This window comes from Gavialis gangeticus, unplaced genomic scaffold (genome assembly GCF_001723915.1).
Source record: "Gavialis gangeticus isolate Ggan-Ray unplaced genomic scaffold, GavGan_comp1, whole genome shotgun sequence".
Classification (NCBI taxonomy): domain Eukaryota; kingdom Metazoa; phylum Chordata; order Crocodylia; family Gavialidae; genus Gavialis; species Gavialis gangeticus.
In genome coordinates this window covers 39,572,278-39,579,107 of record NW_017729004.1, presented here as the reverse complement: position 1 = coordinate 39,579,107, position 6,830 = coordinate 39,572,278, and positions in this window count along the sequence as shown.

Sequence of the window (6,830 nt, the reverse complement as noted above, 5' to 3'; positions counted from 1 at the left end):
CATGTGGGTGGAAAGTTACAGAATGCAGGGGTTAATACCAAAACAAAGAACAAAGAAAATAGAGAAAAGTATCTATTTTCGCTACAAGCTCACTGGCTAAGTTCGTGGATGACACCAAATTAGGGGGAAGTGTGGTCATGCTTGAAGATAGGCTACAGATACAGGCGGATCTAGAGAGGCTGGCAAGTTTGGGGGATTGGAACCAGATAAAGTTTAACATCAAGAAATGTAAAGTGCTCCCCCCGGGGACAAACACCCCCCTACACACCTATAAGCTTGGTGGCGCCAAACTGACCAGCACTATGAACGAAAGTGACCTGGAGGTAATAATAGACTACAATATGAATATGAGCTGGCAATGTGATGCTGTAGTCAGTAGGGCAAATAATACTCTGGCATGCATCAATTGATGCATCTCCAGCAAAACCAAGGAAGTGATTCTTCCACTCTACTTGGCATTAATGAGGCTGTAGCTGGAGTACTGCATCCGGTTCTGGGCACCAATACTTTAACAAGGACGTAGTCAAGCTTGAGAGTCCAGAGAAGGGTCACCCATATGATCAGAGACTTGTGTGGCAAGCCACACAAGGAAAGACTGAGGGGTCTGGGACTCTTCAGCCTGAAAAAGAGAAGGCTGAGAGGCGACTTGGTAGCAGCTTACCACTACGTTAGGGGAATACATCAAGGGCTCGGTGAACAACTGATCACTAGGGCACCCTTGGGGAAAACCAGGAGTAATGGCCATAACTTCTGGAAGACCATTTCAGACTCAACATCAGGAAAAACTTCTTCACTGTCAGGGTGTCCAGACTCTGGAATAAGCTCCCTCCAGAGGTGGTGCAATAACCAACCCTGGAGATCTTCAAGAGGAGGCTGGACAGTCACTTTGCTGGGGTTACCTGACCCCAGTGGTCTTTCCTGCCTGGTGCAGGGGGCTGGACCTGATGATCTTCCAAGGTCCCTTCCAGGCTTACAATCTATGAATCTATGAAATGATAGAATCTTAAAACATAGTGGGGATAAGAATGGAGAACAATTAATAAATGTTCATAAAATTTGTGCGTATAATTCTGATAGTTAGAAACCTTTGTAAAAACCTAACACGCTAAACTGCAGCGTGTTAGTTTTTTGTGTACAAGTGGGTTCTGAGTGTACATCAGTATTGATCTAGCTTCTACCATGCTGTTCCATTAACAGTGCTGCCTCATTCAGTTGTGGTGGGTTTACCATTTTCCTTAAGTTTTTATTATCCTTTTACAAAATCCTCAAAATTCAGGAAATTAAGAATTTTACAACAAAATGTAAAAATTTTACATACAACAAAATGTGAATGTTCTTCACTTGCTTTGTTTTACATGCTGGAACATTTATATATTCCAAGAAGCAGTAGCCCATGCTGGTATTAGCTATCACTTTCGTCAGCAGAGTTTAAAGTGCACTCTTTAGTCAGCAAAATCTCTTTACTGACTAAAATATTTAAAGAAAAAGTAGACCTGGTCTAGGCTTAAATCAGCTCCCTGGAAAAGGGAAAGGGAAAATGTGAGGAGAAAGTCCCTGTAAGACCCCCAAATTGGGGGAAGGAAAAGACAGGAACTGACAAAGAATGATCCGTGCAGAGAGAGACACACACACAGTCAGCACCATACTCCCCTCAGGGGTTGGAAAAGATTGATTGTCAGTGAATACAGGAAAGAAGAAACCTTGGGACACATATCTTTTTCAGTATTATAACTCACCAGGGCCTAGAAAGCTGTGCACTTATTTTAACAAGGTTTGCAATTTGACACTCTTTGATGTGAAAAGAAAATTTTATATGAAATGGCATGAACTAACAGATCCTTTCTATCATCAGAATAAAGAGGAATGCAGAAGCAGCAGCAGAAAAAAAAGCAGACAAGATTTAAAATGATGCAAGGAAGGTTATAAAAGGCACCAGAGGAAATCCAGCTGAAGACTAGACTATGCAAATGCAGACCAGATGTAAAATGAGAAGCAGTGGCAGGAAAGACAACAGGTGTTCTGCAGAGATGAATAGTTTCAGGGAAGATTAAGAGCGGCCTCCTGTGACAGAACAAGAGCCTGTAAAGCTGCAAAGGGAATGATGGGGTGCTGGTGAATTTTAAAGGTGTGGGAGATGACAATCATTTCTCTATAATTTTATATTCTAAAAAGAAGAGGGTTGAAAGCAAAAGACAAGAAACAGGAAAAAACAATGAGTTTTTAAACCTCTGCTACTATATTTTACCATCCAATATTGAGAAGCACGTGCTGAAAAAAAATAATGATAAAAAGAACAGAAAACAACAATAGCAAAGTTGGAAGGGCCTCTGAAATTTATTGAAGGATGTGATGGAAACTGAATTTTTGGATGACAAGACAAGAAAGACTTTCAAGCCTAGAAGTCAAAGGTATGACATACGAATGGAGGACAAAGGAAGTGAGGACATCAGTGATGGCTGAGAGATGGCTGGAGCTGGCAACCGGAGAAAAGAGAAGTTAGGGAAAGAGAGAAAGATCTGTATCCATCCCTGGTTTGCTGAAACTGTCAAATGGCTAAGCTCACTCAAAGAATGAGGAGAAGAATAAGGATCTAGTGGAAACCCAAGACAATAGAAAGCAGAACTGAAGGGCACGTGACTTGTTTGACTGTAGTTTGTGTTCCCCAGATTCCATCACTGGGGGGAACATACAAACCCCGGTTAAAAGCAGGACCAAGCAGGACCAAGCTAGTAAACTGCCTGGTGGCATCATGTACTAAAATATTGCTCAGATAGGTCCAGAGTCCTTGCATCCCTGCCAAAAAAAAGGTAATCATTTTGCTAACAGGAGGATGCAAAATTGCATAAAATATATTCATAATACATATTCCTGGTGTAGCAGGGAGTGAACATAGATTTGGAATAATTCCAATCTGGTAAATGTAGAGTTTTGGGCTCTTTGTAAGAAGCATTTATTGAAAATGTTGGTCTAGAGTAGGCGAATGTCGGCAGTGCAGTGGGCAGCAGTTCAAGCTGCTATGCAGGTGTGTGATAGAGCAGGCTGATGCTTGCATCCAGAAGGAGTTCAGTGGGTGTGGAATGGGATTAAAGCACCAGAAGATGCAGTGTGATTGTTGGATCCTGTGACTCAAAACAATGAACTGTTGTTCCCCAGCATCAGTCTTTACTATACCTCCCAGCACTGGCCCCAGGGAAACTGTTAAGGTGGCAAAGCTCTTCTGTCCAGTTCTTCCTGTCCTCCTGTCCAGTTGTGTGACCCAAGGCCTAGGATAAGTGAGGACTGAGTCAGGGAACTTCTGGAGGGGATGGACATGTTCAAATCAGCAGGTCTAGATGCTCTCCACCCTAGGGTGCTGAGGGAATTGGCAGGAGTCATCATGGGGCCCCTGGCACAGCTTTACAAGCACTCATGGTGCTCTGGCCAGGTGCCAGAAGACTGGAAGAAGGCCAATGTGGTCCCCATTTTCAAAAAAGGGAGGAGGGAGGACCCAGGCAACTATAGGTCCGTTAGTCTTACTTTGGTTCTGGGGAAGCTCTTTGAAAAAATTATCCAGGAGCACATCTGGGAGGGACCAGCAGGGGGGAGGATGCTCAAGGGCAACCAGTATGGGTTCATTAAGGTCCGTTCCTGTCAGACCAACCTGATTGCCTTCTACGATCAGGTCACATAATCATTGGATGCAGGTGTTGCGGTAGATGTAGTCTTTCTGGACTTCAGGAAGGCCTTTGATACTGTCTCCCAACCCATTCTTATTAAAAAGCTAGGTGACTGTGGCATTGATGCCTACACAGTCAGATGGGTTGCAAATTGGCTAGGTGTCTGCACCCAGAGAGTGGTGGTGGATGGGTCATATTTGACCTGGAGGGATGTGGGCAGTGGAGTCCCCCAGGGCTCGGTCCTTGGGCCCACGCTGTTCAATTTCTTTATCAGCGACTTGGACGAGGGGGTGCAAAGCACCCTGTTCAAACTCGCTGACGACACCAAGATTTGGGCCGAGGTGGGCATACTAGAAGGGAGGGACTGGATACAACTGGACCTGGACAGGTTACGGGGTGGGCAAATGTGAATAGGATGGGATTCAATACTGACAAGTGCAGAGTACTGCACTTGGGCAGGAAAAACCAGCAGCATACCTACAGGCTGGGGAACCCCCTTCTTGAAAGCACGGTGGCAGAAAGAGATCTTGGAGTCATTACCGATTCTAAAATGAACATGGGCCACCAATGTGAGGACACTGTCAGCAAAGCTAGCTACACCTTCTCATGTATCCACAGATGCATCATGGGCAGGTCCAAGGAGGTGACCCTCCCCCTCTGTGCGACACTGGTCAGGCCACAGCTGGAGTACTGTATCCAGTTCTGGGCGCCACACTTCAGGAGGGATGTGGATGGCATCGAGAGGGTCCAGAGGAGGGCCACTCGCATGATTACGAGGAGAGGCTAAGGGACCTGGACCTGTTCAGCCTTCATAAGAGAAGGCTGGGAGGGGATCTAGTGGCCATCTATAAAGTTACCAGGGGGACCAGTGGGCAATGGGTGAGACCCTGTTTCCCCGAGCGCCTCCCGGATTAACAAGGAATAACGGCCACAAGTTGATGGAGAGCAGGTTCAGGCTAGACATCAGGAGGTGCTACTTCACAGTCAGGGTGGCCAGGATCTGGAACCAGCTTCCAAGGTGCTGGCTCCTACCTTAGGGTTCTTTAAAAGGAGGCTTGATAACTACCTAGCTGGGGTCATATGTGCTTAACTGGGTCATATGAGCCCAGTATTCATTCCTGCCCAGGGCAGGGGGTCAGACTTGATGATCTGCTCAGGTCCCCTCTGATCCTACATCTATGAATCTATGAAATGACATTCTTCACATTGCCTTCCGCTCATGCCTGTAAAGACCCACTGTGGTACTTGAATTATGGTATCTGTTAGAAGTTGAGCTGGGTAAATGGGTTGTGGTTGGGAATAAATATGGAGGGGAATGTGTCAATAGAGTAGTGTGTGTGTGTGTGTGTGTGTGCGCATGTGTGTGTACACAGATGCGAATAACTGTCTGAGTGTGTGTATGTGCATGTGCATGTGTACACAGATAAGAATATCAGAGTGTGTGTGTGTACACAGATAAGAATGCCTGTCTCATTGTGTACATGTACAAGGATAAGAATAACTGTCTGAGTGTGTGTATATGCAGATAAGAATGTCTGAGTATGTGCATGTACACAGATAAGAATAACTCTGTGTGTGTGTGTGTGTGTGTGTGTATGCAGATAAGAACAACTGTCTTGAGTGTGTGTATATGCATGCACACGCACACATGCATGCACATACAAGAATAACTATCTGAGGACGAGCGTGTTTCCAGCAAGCATTTGAATTTGAGGTTAGACATGGAATCACAACTGGTGATGTATCTGTAAGTGAAGGGAAAAGGTAGCAATGTGTTCCAGTGAGACCAGATCTCAGGCTGTTTCCTGCCTGATAGATGATACTGGGCAAGCTGCTTTTTTCCAATCCAGGCTTTAGTTCTCCTGCTGTAATAAAAGTGTAACAGTGCTTACCTTTTTACAAAACAAAAAACCAAAAAACTTTTTGATATATGCAAGCAAAGCTTCTGTCTAAGAGCCAGATATTATTACAGGCCAAACCAAAAGCTGGGATTTAAGTGATCCTGGACTGCAGGGCTCCAGTACTGCACCTGGATCTGAATTTTGCAGCCAGAATGTCTCAGTTCAATAAACCAGGGAGTTCTGTAAGGAAGGAAATTTAATGCAGCATTAGGAAAATGAGGGGTGGAATGGGACAAGTAGAGGGAAGGTGCATTAGAGCAGGATGATAATGTAGTGAGAAAGGAGCCAAGCCTCAGTGAAGGATACAAATGAGAGAGGTAGGAATCCAAGGGACGACATCTAGGGAAGAAAAGCCAACTGCATAAAACCAGAATGGGGAATAATTACGTAAAAATTGGGCAACAGCACTGAAGGAAGAGCTGTGTGTCTAGTGGATTGCAAATTAAACATGAGTCAGCAATGCAATATAGTGGCAAAAAACCCCAACAAATTCAATTTGGGGATGCATTAGTATCAGAAATGCAAAACTTTGAAGGTGATCATACCACTCTACTTGGTGCTGATTATGTCTTAGTTCACATGTTGTGTGAAGAATTCAGTGATATCTCAGAAGGAACTTCCTAATTGTGGGAATGGCAGGACGATGGAACAAAATGCCTATGGTTGCTGTGGAATCTCTTTCTCTGGAGGTTTTCAAGAAGAGGCTGGACAGACATCTATCTGGGGTGGTTTAGGAATAGCAAATCCTGCATCTGTGCAGGGGGTCGGACAAGCTGATCTTTGAGATCCATCCCAACCCTACCATTCTTTGTGAGAGAAGTAGGCTGAGAAGTTATAGCAAACCAGGATCAGAGGTATCTAGAACTCAGACTAAAGAGTTAACATTTTTAGTGCTAATTTACTTTTTCACTTTTGATAGGCAAATTGAGGTCACCAGTGAGGATTTTGGGTATTTTTACACAGAACAAATATGGATTTCTTAGGACAGGGGTGTCAAAGATCAGGCATGCTGGCTGGTTCTGGCCCATGGAGTCTTATCATCCAGCCCACAGTGCTGCCTATGGGTCTCAGATTGAATCTGTATACTGCATTTGGCCGCATAGGCCCTGTGTGCTGCATGGGGAGTGTGGGGTCAGTCTGATGCACATGGTAGATGGTTAGTCCAGGACATTCATTTAATAGATTTCATAGACATTAGGGCTGGAAGGGACCTCAGAAGATCATTGAGTCCAGCCCCCCGCCCAAAGGGCAGGAAGTCAGCTGAGGTCATAGG